Source organism: Antechinus flavipes, chromosome 5, assembly GCF_016432865.1.
Source record: "Antechinus flavipes isolate AdamAnt ecotype Samford, QLD, Australia chromosome 5, AdamAnt_v2, whole genome shotgun sequence".
Classification (NCBI taxonomy): Eukaryota; Metazoa; Chordata; class Mammalia; order Dasyuromorphia; family Dasyuridae; genus Antechinus; species Antechinus flavipes.
The window spans coordinates 14,592,682-14,609,598 of NC_067402.1; the positions used below are offsets into that span (position 1 = coordinate 14,592,682).

Sequence of the window (16,917 nt, forward strand, 5' to 3'; positions counted from 1 at the left end):
GGATTCTGGGTACGGGAGACCCGGGAGTACAAAGGTCTGGAGAGTAGAGAGCGAGTCAGGCTGGAGCAAAGTGGGAAGGGCAGTAATGGAGCCCGAGCCTGAAAGGCCGGGGACAGCCAGGCTGGGGAGGGGCTTTGGGTCCCACTGCCATTTTCTTGAATTTCCGAGTGTTTTTGTGTTGGGAAGAATCTGAGTCACCGCTAGATTTTAGGAATACTGCTCTGGCAGCGACTGGAGAGAGAATGACCTGAAATGTCCCTTCCAGTATTCCTGGTAGTCTCGGAATCTCCTCTGACCCACAGGACACCCTTTCCCCCTCCCCCCCTTCACAAAAGCCTGGGATTTATCTAACTGGGCTAAGTTCTAAGAGGAGACCGGCCAGAGTGGATTAGAGGGCTAGGGTTGCGGGCAGAAAGACCGGTGCAGATCCTCCCTTTGATACTTACGAAGTATGTGGTTCTGGGCCAGTCCTAATCTTTCTGCATCTCAGCTCTCCCCATCCCCCGGCCAGGACTTATTTCCTGAGCCATGGCTGGGTGGTGCTCTCCCCCGCCCCCACTCTCCCATCCCCCTATTCCCCCAGCCAGGACTTCCAGCCTGGGCTCTCAGGTTCCCACACTCGGAACTTCTGCTGCCAACTAAATACAATCAGAAACCTTAGGGTGGGGCGTCCCATAAGTACTTTAAATGAGATCAGATCTGCAGAGTACACAAGGTCCTTAATCACGTCTTCATTCCTTAATCTGAGCCCTTCTGAGCTGAGCTCTGGTGAAATTAAGAATAATTAATAATAAATTAATAAAAACTCTAGCAAATCCTTTGTTTCTAAGTCTTTGGATAGCTCGCTTCCTTTAATATGACTGCATTAGGGTAGCCTGTATTCTATTCAAGTGCCATTTTGTTCTAGGATTTTAATTAGCCCAATAATTATCACCCACACACTGCCCAGCTTTATTAAAGGCAATGAAACGGTTAAAACAAGCCGACCAATACAGCTACAACTGGGCATGTCCCATTCCCCGCCCGTGGTCCACCACCCCTCTGACAAAGCGTTTCCCACATCCGAATGGAGCTCTGCCTTGGGTCGAAGTTCTGTTATCTCGACGTGGCGCCTTCACCTGTTACTAGTTGTGAGATGTCGCTTTAAGGGTCCGCTTTTTTTGCCCTGCATGTCAGTTCCTAAGTTGGCTCCTAGTAAAGTCTATTGCATTCGCGGACCAAAACATATCCTGCATTTCCCCGGTCACCGGGTCCCCACTTGGTCTCCAAATTTCAGCGTTACGACAAGCGCCGCTCTGAATATTTTTATACTGGGGAAGATGTTTCTTTGGGGCGCCTGCTGTTGGAGGACACAACTCGTTTAGTCGTTTTCCTAACACAATTCCAATCTGATTTCCAACGCCAACGAGCAAGATATGGGCTTGTTTGCCGTCCCACGGGTCCTACCAGCATTGATTTCCTTCCTCATTTATCATCCTTGCAGTATGAGGTAAATCTCACTTATTTGAATCTGCAAATCTCTTATTAATGGTAGCTAAGTGGACATAGTGGATAGAAAGCTAGGTCTAGAGTATGGAGTTCAAATCCTGTCTCAAGCACTTCCTAGCTGTGTGACCTTGAGCAAGTCACTTAAGCTCAGTTTTCTCATGTGTAAAAAGGGGATAATAATAGCACATACCTGCCACAGTTGTTTCAAGGATTAAATGAGATCACCATTTCAGCACTTAGCATAGAGTCTCATATATAGTAAGACCTCTATAAATATTACTGATTATTTCTGTTATTATAAGTTATGATAAAGGTGATAATAATAGAAACCAAAATGTATTTAAAATTTGCAAAGTGCTTTATACAGATTATCTCATCTGACGAAAGGGAAGTGTTGGGGGTGGGGATTATTTTGGTTTGTAAAGGTACAGGGAGGATGAATAAACCAATGGGGAAGTAGACTAATACTTCCTTTTGAGAAATTAAAAAATTTTTTTAATGTTATTGTTTTCTTCCCAAAGTTTTGATTTGACTGTGGTGCCAGAATAAGAAAGGGATGGCAGAGGACAGCCTTAAATGGAGGGATTCACCCATGGAGATGGAGGCAGCCCAAGGTGGCACTACTAGACATGAAAAGGTTAAGTCCTCAGAGCAGGGATTTCTGGTCAGAAAACTGCCAGGGAGTAAAGGCAAGCGCGGTTGGGAAAAGCTGAAATGGGCTCAGCCCAGCAAGGCCCTCAACCACCAGACCAGCAAGCGTCTGGGAACGGAGCTTCCTCTTCCCATCCTCTCCATCCCCATTGGACAGTGGAGCTCCCACCACCAGAGAATAGCCTCCTTTCTCTAAAATCCCATGGAAATCATTAACCACTTTTCCAGACTCCCCTGGAGACCTGAGGTGTGGGCAGGTGGGGAATCTGCTCTGAAAGAGCCAAAGACTCTGGGTTAATTAAAAAAAAAAAAAAAGTCCCCAAGTGAGATGTAAAACGCTGGGTCCAAAGAAGAAACGAGGTGGTCGAGAGAGACCCAGAGGAAGGCCCGAGGGCCTTTAAGGGCACCAGAGACTGCTTTTAAGTAGTCTTCTGCCAAGCCCCAACACACACACACACAGATGCTGACTCCTTGCAGCCAAGATTACTGGAAAAGGCTGAATGAGAAACAAAGCAAGCTGGAGTGAGGGGTAATTAGGGAGAAATGCAGGTGTCTGGATGCTGGGGCAATCAAGGAAGGGCAAACACGTGTCTCCACCTAATTAGCATTCTTGGAACACACACATGAAGCACTGAGACATAGCTTGGGTAAATGTGTGATTCTTTGAGACCAAGAAAAGAGAAGAGGAAGAAGATGGCGGGGATCCCCCGCATCAGTGAAACACTCGAGCGGCTCGATTGCCGTCCCACAAACCACCACGTGAACATCCATCCTCGGAGCCGAGAAAGGAAGTTCTCCAGTCATGGCTTCTAAGGCTTAGAAGCCACTGAGTCCAACTCCTTCATCTCATAGACAAGTAAACTGAGGTTCAGGGTCACCTGGCTACTAAATGTCTGAGGCAGGTTTTAACCGGGGTTCTGTCTAGGACACAGCACAGTCCCAATCGGCATTCATATGCTCAGAGACAGACAACCTGAGGCCCCCCTTCTCCTCTCAGATGTCCTCCCACCCTGCCTCGGGTCCCAGGGCCTAGAGGCAAGAGGCCAGCTGCTAGAGGCCACTTCCTCCCTGGAGAATGTCCAGAGAAGGCTGGCCCAGAGAGCAAGAGGACTGGACCAAGAATGAGTGAAAGGTAAAGGATGTTACCAAACCTGAAGGTAAAGAGACTTGACTTCAAATCCCACTTTAGTATTCTTGCGACTCTGGGCAAGCCACCACCTCAGTGCTGCTATTATCCCATTTTACAGATAAGGAAACCAAGGCTGAGAATGACTGGATTGTTGGGGTAACTTTATCCGGTTGGACCTCAGTTTCCTCATCTAAGTGACTTTTAAAAGTTCAAGACAGCATTCCCAAGGTGGGAAAAGTTGCGGGAAAAATATCTTAATTGTTTCTTCCTCTGCCATTTTCATATCAAGGAGTCAAAGAAAGTATCCTCCATTAATCATCCATGGAGAATGGAAGGACCGAAGAACTGGCAAATGGCGGCCTCCCCCTCTATCTCTATCTTAAATCTAGCTCTCCCCAGGATCCCCAACAAATCACAACTTCCCCCTTACATGTTTAGCTTCCACACCATGGTGTTTGCTTCAAGCTTAATTAAGATTAGAGAGAAACCATGGCTAGTCTGATTCAAAATAGTCCTGGTCATTGCCCAGCATGTCCTTTTTAAAATTTTATTTCTATCCTGTCTTTTAAGAGGGGAAGGGACGAAAATGATTTGCTTTGTAATAATTATTTTTAGCTTTTACTCTTGTAAATCTGGGTTGGTTGGAATTCAGACGCCTGGACATCAGCAGTCAAACACATGCTGACGTATCGGTGAGGAATTTTTAAAAATGACTTTAGAAGCACAGTGGGAATCTGTTGGCTTTGCCAGGCTTAGCGCCCTGCAGCTCCCCTCCCAAATCCGGTGCCCACGGCTGGATTGGGCTGAGGTTTCCCAGATTTCCAGCCCGGTTCTCTTTGTCCTCCACCACTCTCCCCAAGTCTGTAAGTGATGGGGCTGGATCGGATGGCCTCTCAGGACCCTACACCAGAGAACACGGAGCCTCTGGTTCCAGGTGTGACCTCAGGCCTTTGCCTCCCGTTTCCTCCTTGGTAAAATGAGGGGCGTGGGTATGACGGCCTCCAAGTTCCCGCAGGCTCTAAGTGCAGGACCCCGCTAGCCCAGGTGATGACTCAGATTCTTTCCAGCTCCCCAACATCCTTCTCCATTCAGCTTCATGCCCCAATTACTGCTCCTTCTAGCATGGGAATGGCGGGGAGGCAGAGGAGGGAGGCACTCGGTGATGAGGTGGAAAGCAGCCCAGAAAACTGCGCCTCCTTCCTCCTCCATTTTCACCCCACAAGATGCCTCCTCCCTGGCAGCCTTCTCACCCGCCAGCCCTGTGGCTCCTTCTTCTGACTGGTCACTTCCTCCATTTTAAGGAAATGCTCAAGCAGACTTCATCTCCCTCCTGGCTCCACTCCCGCCTCTCCGACATCTAATAAATTCTGAATAAATGCTTATAGACTATAAATAATAATACTTATAGGCTTTCCTTAGTTTACAGAGTGGAGGTACTGGCCGGGACTAGTGAGCCAGCCTTGCTGGAAGTATCAAACAAGACAATGCTGATGAAAGCTCTGCATTCAGAAAGTTGAGTTAATTATCCATCACACCACACTCTCTAGTTGCCTCTCCCTATTTTCTCTAGGAAGGAATCAAATAAAAACACTAGACAAAGAGAGACAGAGACAGAGAAAGAAAGAGACAGAGAGACAGAGAAACAGAGAAAGGAAGTCAGGCTAACATGCCTCCCTCTCTAAGCCCTTTTGAAAGGAGGCAGGAAATAAATATTAAATAATGATGGGCCAGACCTAGACCCACAGTCACAGCCAAACAACCTTCCTGCCATCCTTCTTGGGAGGATGAAGATTACACTTTATTCTCTTATGTCTCAATTAAAACTGTTTCCCAAAGTCACTCCAGTCGTGAGTTTCTGACCCTTTTCAGAAATGAAAGCACCCTCTCAGGTCACCGTCCCAGTACCCGACCCTTTCTCCCCTATCCTGATTCGGGTTCTATGACCAAGAGCAAAACTACAAACTGGCACTCCTACACAAGCAAACCATCCTGGCCTGGGCGAGCCTGACAAGGCAGTAATCTGAATCTGGACTCTAAATTTGCATGTCGTCATTATTTAAGATTTATTTCCTGCCTCCTTTCAGGAGGGCTTGAAGAGGCAGGCATGTTAGGCTGACTCACGCTCTCACTCCCTGTCTCTTTTCTCTGTGTGTGTCTCTGTGTCTCTATCTCCCTCATTGTCTTTCCCTCTATCTCTCTCTGTGTATCTCAGTCTGTCTGTCTGTCTGTCTCTCTCTGTGTATCTCAGTGTCTCTCTCACACACACACACACACACACACACACACACACACACACACAGATAAAGGCTCCCGGGAACCCCAGCCACAGAAGGCAATTTCACCGTGCCACAGGCTTAGCTGAGGGGGCCGACCTTTGCAGATTTTTCTCCAGACACAGAAGAGATCTTCCAAACAAAACAATTATCTGTGCGATGGCCTCGGCATTCCCCCTTCCAGTACCTCTCCTTCTACTCACATTGATCCAAGAATGGTTTTGATTTCCCTGGGAGGAAAAAGCCACGAGCAGCCCACAGGTTAAGGTGGTTTTCTAAATAAAAATAAGCTTGACTGCGTGTCCTCCTCATCTCTACCTCCTGGAACCTCTGGCTTCCTCAAAAACACAACTTGGGTGTCCCCGTTCCCCCCACCACCACCTACAAAGCCTTTTCTTCATCTTTTCCTCCCATCTGCAAATTATTTTCTTTTCTTATCTGTGGACATGTTGTAAATCTCCTCCCTCACCGTACCCCACCAAAGAACAAAGTGCTTGGAAGCACAGGAAGCCCTCCCCCAGTCTCTTTATCTGCAGTTTCTTACACTCATATGAACTTGTGATCGCAGCCCATCCACACCGGCCTAACCAGTTCTGCTCTAGTGCCTGCCTTCCCCATGGGAACTCTGGGAGAGGGAAGGGTCTATCAAATTTGTTGGGGGGGGGGGTCTTCCTCCATGCTCCATGACATCACGTGGATGCTGACAGCAAACACAAAAAAGGGCGTCCACTGGTTACTTCTTTCTCTCATCATCTTTTTTTGGACATCTTTTGCTCCAGTCTCATTGCTAATTCCTCGTTAGGAAATCTTAATCTCCAGAAAGGCCAACACACACACACACACACACCCTTTCCTTCCCAATTCCCTTTAATGTTATTCCTTCCCATCTCTTGATTATTTCCATTTACCCCGTAAATATCTATTTTATAGTGGTTTGCATTGACTCCCTCACTAGACTAGAACTCCTTGAGGACAGGAGCTACTTTTGCCTTTCTTTGCATGTGTAGTACTTAACATGGTGCCTGGCACACAGTAGGTGCTTAATAAATGTTTCTTGGCAGACTGACACATATTGTGCCTAAGGTTTACAAAGCCCTTTGTCAAACCAACTCTCGATTATATAGGTTATTATGATGTTTATTTTTGAAATGAGAAAAAAAATGAGAGAAATTATGTGATTTTTTCATGGTCACACAGCTGAGAAGTTCAAAACTCCAAGTCCCATATTCAGAAGGATAATCTCAGAGGCCATGGAGTCCCACCAAGATTAGCCAGACAACTTCTACATCCCCAACAAGAGGACATCCATCCTTTGCTTGAAAACCTCAGGTGAGGGGGAACTCACTACCTCCGAAGGAGGCTGACCGTACTTCCGGATGGCTATAATAATTGTTATTGTATTAATGGCATTTTATTTTTATTTTATTATTATAACTAATAATTAGGCATTTAAGTAGCACTACTTTAAGGCTGGCAAAGTAATTTAAGTATGTTCCCTCATTTGGTCCTTAGAATAATCCTTTAATTTAGATATGATTGTTAGGTATTTTACAGATGAGGTAACTAAGGTTGAGAGGTAAAGTGCCCTGTCCAAGGTCACAAAGCCAGTAATATCAGATTCTGAACTTAGGTTTTCCCAACTCCAAGCCTCAGTCTCTATTCATTGTGCCACCTAGCTGTCTATAACAACCATTCTCTTTATCACAGCTACTTTAAGATTTTTGAATTACCTCTCACCTCTCACCCCAGTGCCTCCCTCCCTCTTTCTTCTTTTTTTCTTTCTTTCTTTCTTCTTTTTCTTTTTTTTTTTCCTGAGGCAATTGGGGTTAAGTAATTTGCCCAGGGTCACACAGCCAAGAAGTGTCTGAGACCAGATTTGAACTCAGGTCTTCCTGACTTCAAGGCTAGTGCTCTATCTACTGCGTCACCTAGCTGCCCCTGCCCTTTGCTTTCCATTCTGCCCTCTCTGGGGTCAAACAGAAAATCTTATTTCTCCTCCTGTGACAGCTCTTTCATTATTTGAAGAAACAGAGCAAATTACTGCTCTCGGCTTAAATGTGACCAGACTTCTAGCACTAAATGTGGGGTCTCATGGGCCAAGAAAGCTTTGTACACCCCGCCTACAAAGTGGATCCTTCCTCTTCCTCGCCCTTGAGTGTGCTCCACTCTCCTATTCCTAATCCTCAGGGGCAGAAGCAAAGTTCTACAGCAAAAAAAGGGTTCATTATAAGCCCCTGAGATGAAAAGTCTGTTGTTCAGTCAACATGTTATTTATACTGATGTAGAAGAACAGCAACGGGGTTCTAAGGTGTCAAACCCAGGAACAGGCAACACTCCTGACTGTGGCTGTGGAACCAGATTAAAATATAATCGGGAAATACTGAGGGAAAACACAATGGCGCATTGTGAAAGGAAATAGGAGGAAATTAAGGCTACTCAAGAAATTCTGGGGAGGAGAACATATAGTCATACACCAGAACATTCTAAAAGTTCCTCGGTAACAGCCATTTGCAGCCCAGAATCCATTTCCCTAATATTTCCCAATTTTACGTACAGAGATTAGGTTTTTAAGCCAGTCCAAAAAGAGCTACTCAACTAATAGTGAGGTTAAAATGCTGGGCTCAGGTAAAGCAAAGCTGCACTGTTGAGCTAAGCATTAAAGCAGAAAACAAGAAAATCAAGAAACTCATTTTTAGAAATTATATATAATTTATATATGTGTGTATAAATATATAAAACCAATATTGATGCATAGGAAGAAATAGGTTTCACTCATTGAGACAACAAATAATGACTTATTAAGCGCCCACTTGCTGGGCATTAAGAAACACCCCAAATCTAGATCACAAAGACTCTACTCTCCTGTGATTCATAATCCAAGATGAAGGCATCGAGATAGTGCAAAGGAAATAGGACTGAACCTGGAGTCAAGAAAACCGTTTAAATCTGGCCTCTAATCATAGTAGCTGTGGGACCCTGGCCAAGTCATCTTACTTCTGAGCTTCAAATTTCTCCATTGTAAAATGAGGGGAAATATTAACACCTTGTATGGGATTAGCATGAGGCCCAATGAAATAACATATAAAGCACTTTGCAAAAAACTCCGTAAATGCTAGGAAAGAAGACAAGATACAAAAGCAGAAGACTAGAGGCCTTAATTGAAGGGTGATAGTAAATAAAGATTTCTGGAGACCTTAAAGAAGGCTTAAGGAGTACTCGGAGACATTTGGGATCTTTCTGTAATAATTGAACAGAAAAGGGAAGAGAACAGAGGGATGAATGGCACAGAAAAACTAACTGAGGTAAAACTAACACGTACAAGCCTGGGGGGAAACCAGAGGAAAAGGAGAGAGTATCATATTGCAGAAGGATGAGGATGAAAAGACATTGTCTTTAACAGGGTAGCCAGCCACTAGGTGGAGCCCTCAACCTAAGACAGCTTGGTTGCTGTAGAACTAAGGAAAAGGGACAGCAAGAAATGGGGAAAGGTGAGGGAGACATTCAGGGTACGTTCTGTGGGAGAACAAGACTTCTGGAGGGGCCCACAGTGCATTGCAAACAAAGCAGAAATGGTTTGGAGATATCTCGGGAGGGTTCTCCATCTATCAAACTCGAGCTGAAACGATACACATGGAGCCCTGTGACTGCACATTGATTTAGAAAATCAAGAATTAACATCCCTGATGTGCCATTGTGTTTTCCCTCAGTTATTTCCCGATTTTATTTTAATCTGGTTCCACGGCCACAGTCAGGAGTATTGCCTGTCCCCGGGTTTGACACCTTAGAACCCCGTTGCTGTTCTTCTACATCAGTATAAATAACACGTTGACTGAACAACAGACTTTCCATCTCAGCGTCTTGTAACCAGCCCTTTCTTGGCTGTAGAACTCTGGTTCTGCCTCTGAGGATTAGGGAGAGAGGGCAAGGGAAAGGGCCCATACAGTTATGTGTTTACCCAGAGGCCACAGGCATCCTCTTATGGGTCACACCTTACCACGACCCAGTGTAGCTCTAGTTCTCTCCCCTAATCGCCTTCTGGCATCGGTTCAAGTATCTGCTTAATACCTGTGACCTTACTTTTCCACCTTCTCCCTCTCACCGATTGCTAAATCGGGCCATCAGGAGAAGAACCTAAAACCATCTATTAATTTCTACAAGCAAGGAAAGGGTGGAATCTTAGGGGCTGGAAGGGACCTCATAGGTCATCTTCACTATCTGTGACTTAGTTCAGTACAAGGCTTCAGAGAAGGTATCCTAAGATGTTAATGATCCATACCACATCTGTCTGATGTTTTGTTTACTGAAGATAACAGAGATCTGCGTGCAAATATATCCTGATAAACCACTATCTGTTTAGCAGCCCTAAAGGGTGAGAATTTGGGATTCTCCTTCGGGAAGTAAGCTGGGGAAATCTGGGGGTTTCCTCCCTTGTCCTTATGAAGGGCCTCGGACATACCATTCTCCACCACAGTCCTTCCTTCATGCCTTATGGTCGAGTGTAGGGAACTTTCTATAGAATGAAGTCCTTGAGGATAAGATCTGGTTTGTCCTTGTCTCTCCAGAGTCTATTTACCTCCAGGTAAGTGCTTGTAGATTGACGGAGTCTCAAGGACTATGAAAGAGGAGTTGGAACTTTGGAAGGAACCACTGAGCTGGTTCCAATTACTGACTAAAGGCCTCGCTAAGCTTGGCTAAGGGCAGAGAGGATGAGGGTGAGGTTAGAAACCAGGCTCTGAATATTTCCTTACTATAAAAACTCATGAAAAATGCCATTTAGATACACCTCAATGTGACCCTGAATCAATAGCGATAATCACAATTCTAGCAAAAAAACTTTTTTTTGGTCTGTTTTTTAATGTTTCAGAAAATAGTCTATCTAGATCCATACCATGAGTAAGCATTATTTGTCTCAAAGATTGATAAGGTCCTCAACCAACAGGAACTATTATAACAGTGAATGACAGTCATTAGATATGCAAAAGTAACACGACTGTTAGTAAACAATATCTTGGTTAAGGAGGAGTCAGTAGGTACTAAGAGGGCTAAAGACTCTTCCCAACATGGGGTCAGGAAAGCTTGGATTCAAATTTCATCCCTGACACTCAGTAGGTGGACTGATTCTGCACATGTCAGTTCAAACTCTCTAAGTCTCTTTATTCATCGGTAAAATGGGAAGAGGTTCTACTCTTGTTAGAACCTACCGCTTTGCAAGTGCTGCATCGATGATGGAGAGGCAGTCAGGGGACCAAGTAGACAGAGCTCTGGACTTGGAGTGAGAAAGATCAGAGTTCCAATTCTCCATGGGAGAGATTTTGTATGATCCTGAACAACTGGAACCCGAAGCTCAGTTGGCTCTTCTATAAAATGGGTTAACCATAGCACCTTTTTCAAGGGATTATTATGTGGATCAAATAAGATAATATAGGTAGGATTCTTTGGAACCTTGAAAGGCTAGGCAAGTGTGTATATATATCAGATACTGTTTCAGACAGAAATAGTCTTTTATTTTAACAAGCCCACTACCTCACCTTCATTTTGGAAGTGATCAAGAGCACTGGGGAACGTCAGCTTGGTCAGTTTAGACATCTTGAAAACATCTAATGGGCAATTCCAGCAGCAGAAAAAAACAGGTGGTGGGACATGGATTACATTGAAAACTTTTTCTTCTAGGATATTTGGAGATTATAATTATGTGATATGGCAACGTCTACCTGAAACACATTTTAATTTGTATGGGTTGTTATAGATCTGGGCTTTTGAGGGCAATCACTGACTTCACAAGGTCCCAAGTCCCAGTAGTTTCTTGGTTGAAATTGAGGGTTGTATTTGTTATTGCTAGTATGATAATAATACTACTAAAAATTATTATATCTTATAAATAATAATAAAACTATTTTATAAGCTATAATAATAAAAACACTAAATAATACTCATTCTAAAAATTATTATATTTTATAAATTATAATACAAAAATTATATTTTATAACCTATAATGATGAAAAATACTAAATGATACTTAAAATCATTATATTTTATAAAAGTAGAATATATATCTCTGAGGAACTAGAAAGCAAATTCTGGTTTGCTTCTCCTAAAAACTAAAATCCTTTACCCATGGGCTCAAGCAACCTCCTGAAGGCTTGACTCGGTGGAACCGAGCCTCTGTACATCACAGAATCGACGGAAAGATTAAAAAAAATGTGGGAAGCCGACTCGGCGCTGAGGTTACTGGGTCTTGTTCTCTATCGGAGAAGTTTGAATTGAGCTTTCCCTATTTTGAAGACAAAAGGACTCTGGTCACAACATGTCTTTACATGAGCCTATAATTAAAGCCAAATTAGTGAACTTGAGGGGTACCAATAAAGGTGGTTATGGGGAGTGAGAATGAGCTGAATTCTGGTCCCGATTCTGACGCACCCTGAGCCATAGACAAGTGAACGTCTCAATACTCTGGACTCTTAAGATAAATTACAAAGATGGCTCTGCTCTTCAGGAAAGGGGCTTCCTATGTCAATAAAAACACAGGTTCAGAGCATCAGTTCAGACATCCTGGGCTGAATGGAAAGCCAAAGGGAATCAACCAACAATGTCATTCTTATAATCCACCAAATGAATTAGTTATAAAGGGAACGGTAACATTCCCTTCGGAATAGGCCTTTGGTCCTTAGCAGGGATGGGAATTTCATAACCATAGCGGAGATTTAGAGATCACAGCATGCAAACCTTTTAGCTGACAAATAAGACAAATGAAACGACTCGTCCAAAGTCATATGGCTAGTTAGTGACAGAATGAGGAGAGACCAGTTATGGAGGACTGAGGAGTCGATGAAAGCTTCCACTGGGGGACTCTCTGAGGTAGAGCAAGGTTCGTATTGGGGGTGTCCCCCATGAGGGTGCAAGCACCTAGAAGGAAAGGACTCTTGGGCCTTTTTACGCATCCTCAGCAATGTCTGCAAAGATGGAGAACTTGGAAAATGCTTATTGACTGATTGATCTAGTTCAACCCCCCTCAGTTTATAAATGAGGGAAAGGGGCCAACAAACTAGAGACTCCTCCAAAGCCTCCTAGTGGCAGAACGGAAGTCTGACCTCCCCAGTCCTGGGACTTTAAGCCCAGTCAGCACCCCCAGGACCCCCCATTCCTGCACTTTTGTTACTTTTAATCTAATTATACAGTCACACTTTAGGTTGCCTCAGGGCCCAACTGTAGACAAAATGCTTTTACGTATGCAATGGGATTAGAGGCTGGGGAGGACGATCTCTGAGGTGAGGAGGCTGGGAGCAGCCTCCACCATCCATCTCTCTGCCAGGCTGCCTCCTTGCCTCCGAGTCCCACCCACAGTATGAGGAAGTAACCAATCCTGGCATCAAACATCCCAACCCTTCCCGGCTCTGTGGGTTCTAACGGGGGTCACAGGGTGGGAAGCTGCCTCGGGATAGAGGCCGAGTTTGGCATGAAAGGAGAGGAGATTGGAGACAAGCTGGGGGAGGGGGAAGGCAGAGAGTCAAGTCTTACGCAGGCATCTCCCCCCCACCCACATCAGCCACCAAAGGGATTCAAGTTCCATCAGACCTGCGAAGTATTAGAACAATGAGCAGATTCCGCAAGGTAAAGGTGACAACCTGGGTCCCTCGGTGGGGGTAAGAGCAAATCCTAAGGAAGAGGGTCCGGTCCAAAGTCAGCCTGATCAGGCATGGGGGGGGAGAGAAGGGGGGAAGATGGTCAGCCTGATCAGGCATGGGGGGAGGGGGAGAGAGGGGGGGAGATGGTCAGCCTGATCAGGCATGGGGGGGGGGGGAGGGGGAGAGAGGGGGGGAGATGGTCAGCCTGATCAGGCATTGGGGGGGGAGAGAAGGGGGGAGATGGTCAGCCTGATCAGGCATGGGGGGGGAGAGAAGGGGGGAGATGGTCAGCCTGATCAGGCATTGGGGGGGGGGAAGAAAGGGGGGAGATGGTCAGCCTGATCAGGTACTTCTAACGGAAGCCAGACGGAGAGCGAGGGGCGCAGGTTTTGGGTGGGGAGAGGGAAGGAGGGAGGTGGGGGCTACAAAGAGACTGGCAGCTCAAAGCTCGGGATTCTCAAGATGCCAGGGCTGCAAACGCTGGGAAGCAAAGGGAAAGCCCCAGAAGGAGCCATCCCAACCGCGCCCCAGAAAGGTCTCCGTTTCCGGCACTCAGGAAGTCGGAGCCCAGGGTGAGTTAAGGGAAATGGTGGGTCGTGCAGCCAGAATCCTAGCCCGGGTCATCCCCAGCAGGAGGCACACCTTTCTTTGGGGCAGGGTGGGGCGCCTCGTGGGCACATGCCAGGCCCGCCCATCCAGTGGATACGGCCACCTCCCTGGGCACAGCCCTGAATTCCCCAGGCTGCGGGTGCACCGCGGACCCTCCCCTCTCCAGGGGGGCGCGGAGCTCCGGCCCGGCCCCTCCGGAGGTAGCCAAGGCTGGGCACCTCGCCTCCCGAGCTGTCCTTGGCATGGGGGGGTCAGACTGATCCGGCCCCCACATCTCTACCCCTCCGCCGGGGCATCGGTGCCCAGGGGCGAACTGCCGGCAAGGCGGCTCCCAGGGCCCGGCAGCGAGGAGCGGGGGCCTCCCCAGGCTCGGCGCGGGCTGCCTCCAGCCCCCACCGGCTGCGGCCCCACGGGCGGGGGCGCCCCGCGGGCTCAGCCCGGGGGAGGAGGGCGGCCGGCTGGGAAGGCAGACTCGGAGACGTCCGGCCCGGAGGAGCGCCCAGGGCTGCCGTCCCCAGCCCCGAGCCCGCGCGCGCCTCGCTCTCGGCCCCGGCGCGGCCCTGGTTCCGGTCCCAGCCCTCCCACCCCTCCACGCCCGGCACCGGCGCGGGCTCCGGCTCACCTGCACGCCGCCGAGGCTAAGAGCGCCGGGCAGAGAGGCGGCTGAGGAGGCGCGCGCCGCGGGCCATCGCCGCTTCTCCGGACGTGGGGCCGGGGCGAGCGGCCGCGACCACTGGCCCGGAACCGGCCCGAGCCACGCGCGGCGCCCCTCTGGCTCCCGGGGTGGGCGGGAAGAGCGGGGCCGGCGGGGCCGGCGCGGGCGGCAGCTCCCAGGCGGCGCCCCCGGCTGTGGCCACAACTTCTTCGCCCGCTCTGCCTGGCCTGGCGGGCTGGGGAGGGCGGAGCCCGACCATCCGGGGGCGGGGCCCCACGGGGCGGGGTGGGGCCCGAGCGCCCAGTGGGGCCGGGGCACGCGCTCTGCCACCAATAAGGGGGCGCCTCTCGGCCGGGGAGGAGGAGCGAGCGGATTCCATGACGTAGTACGGGGAGCTCGGGCCTCTCCCTGGGGCCAGGTAGGGGCAGAGGTGGAAGAAGCGGAGGAGGGGCCCCCAGATCTAAAAGCCCAGATCCCGAGCCGGTAGGACCCCCCCCCCCCCGCCCCGAGGCCACAAAGGCCAGCCCCCCTCATTGCACAAATTGGGATCTCCAACCCGGAGGTGAAGCGAACACCCCGCAGCCTCCGAGGTGACATTTGAACCCAGGGCCTGTGACTCCGGAGTGCGAGCTCTTTTCACCGAACTAGACTGAAGGGGGGGAGGGGAGAGTTAGCTCTGTTAGGGAAATGAATGGCTACCAAAGAGACAGAGGTGGAGGGGGAGACAGAGGGGGAGGGGGAGGAGAGGCGGGGGACGAGGAGAACCGTCGGAATGGCCCCAGGGCCAAATGTGCCTCGCACCGGGGATGCGCGGACTAGCGGGAGGGCTCGGGATTGTGGGGACCGGGAAAGTTGGGATCAAATTGGAAGCAAAAGGCGAGCTAGGGGGTGGGCAGGTGGGGCACAGGGAGCGGCAGATGGGGCGAAAATGATGCAGATGTGGAGGCTACGGGCTCGGATGCGAGCGGCGCTGGAGCCCACAAAATGTGTGTGTGTGTGTGTGTGTGTGTGTGTGTGTGTGTGTGTGTGTGTGTGTGTGTGTGTGTGTGTGTGTGTGTGTGTGTGTGTGTGTGTGTCCGCGCGCGGGGGGCGGGGCGGGGGGATGTTGGGGGAGGGCGATCAATAGGATGGTTTGTCCGGCACTTCGGAAGCGAATGATGGGGCAGGAAGGAAAACCCAGATATGCCCCGAGGCAGCCAAAAATGAAAGGGCTCTTCGGCATGGGCGCGCGCGTTTGCAAACCCCGAAAGATTCCCCCCGCCCGAACCCAAACCGGGGTAGGAGGGAGGGGCCAGGCAGCTGCCGTTTCACCATTGGGGGCAAGGCTCTTCCCTTCCAGCAGTCTCCCTCTCCCTCTCCCCACTCCCGATTTTCCGGGAGAGTTTAGTTTTGAGCAGAGGGGTCCCTCCACCCCACCCTTCCCTGTGCGGAAGGGCTGGAGGTGAGACGAGCCCGCGCGTGCGGAGTAAAGTGGGCAAGTTCACTAGGGCCAGGGGGAGGGCCTCGGCATCCCGAGATTCCGAATCCTAGGGGAGTGGGAGCTGGAGCCCGTGTCCCTCCCCGCCCCCCGTCCCCCCGGGAGAGGCGTCCTGTACCGTACCTTCTGAGAGAGTGCGGGAAACGTGCGCGCACGCGACCGAGCTGTCATTCCCTGCCTCTCGCGCTACATCTCCCTCTTTCTCCGCGTCTCCCTGTCTCTATCTCTGCGCGTCTCCGTGTGTCCGTCTCTCCCGTCTCCAGTCTATCTTTCCCCGCCCCGCCCTCCTTCTTCCCCTCCCCCAGGGTTAATTTTAACCCTTCCCCTCCCACCCTTGACTCTCCCGGGGTTTGGACTCCGCCTTTTCTCACCTGGAGATTCCGCAATTACCGTAAGATTCTTTTCATTACATAAGGATGGCAAACTTTGCATTTGCTCTCTCCTTCCTTCTTCCCTCTCCCAGTCCCCTGTCCATCTCTCTCCCTTTTCTCGCCCGGATTCTGTCTCTCTCTGTCTCTCTCTCTCTCTCCTCTTTCTGGCTGACTCTGGCTCGCTCCGGCTCCTCCTCTCCCCTCCCCCGCTTCCTATTGTCACCAAATCTCCCCCTCTCTGTGCCCACTGGGAACTCCGCCACCGCGGGCTGTTGGGGAAAGGGAGGGCTTCTATCCTAAAGGGAAGTATTTACTTGACGGGAATAGCTTAGTGTGTATGTGTGTGTGTGTGTGTGTGTGTGTGTGTGTGTGTGTGTGGCGCGCGTGCAAGAGTGTGTATGTGCGTGTGGGTAACGATTTCCTAATAGTGGATCAGATTATACCTTCCCAGGACTGCGCCCGCACAAAGGAGAACAAAAGTAGCCCCAAGAGTCCCTGGGCATTTTTATTCCCCCAGATAAAGCAGGTGAGAGTCTCTGGCCCTTTAAAAAAAATTGGTCAAAAAAAAAAAAAAAAAGATTTCGCCTCACGCACAGCCCATTATTCCTCAACAAGCTTATTAATGCTCTAAAATTAGCATTC

At 49.1% G+C, this 16,917-nt stretch overlaps 1 protein-coding gene across 7 annotated transcripts in view; it reads right to left on the minus strand.

Moving 5' to 3' along the window:
- Positions 1-16,623, minus strand: part of OSBPL3 (oxysterol binding protein like 3) — a 123,883-nt gene extending 107,260 nt beyond the window's left edge. For 5 of the 7 annotated variants that reach the window (XM_051962703.1, XM_051962707.1, XM_051962704.1 and 2 more), the window contains exon 1: positions 16,028-16,623. The gene's annotated coding sequence lies outside the window, so the exon portion shown is untranslated. Of the gene's footprint in view, positions 1-14,394; positions 14,531-16,027 lie in introns of those variants that run through there. The other 2 variants (XM_051962702.1, XM_051962701.1) reach the window with 2 other exon arrangements.
- Positions 16,624-16,917: the final 294 nt, after the last annotated feature.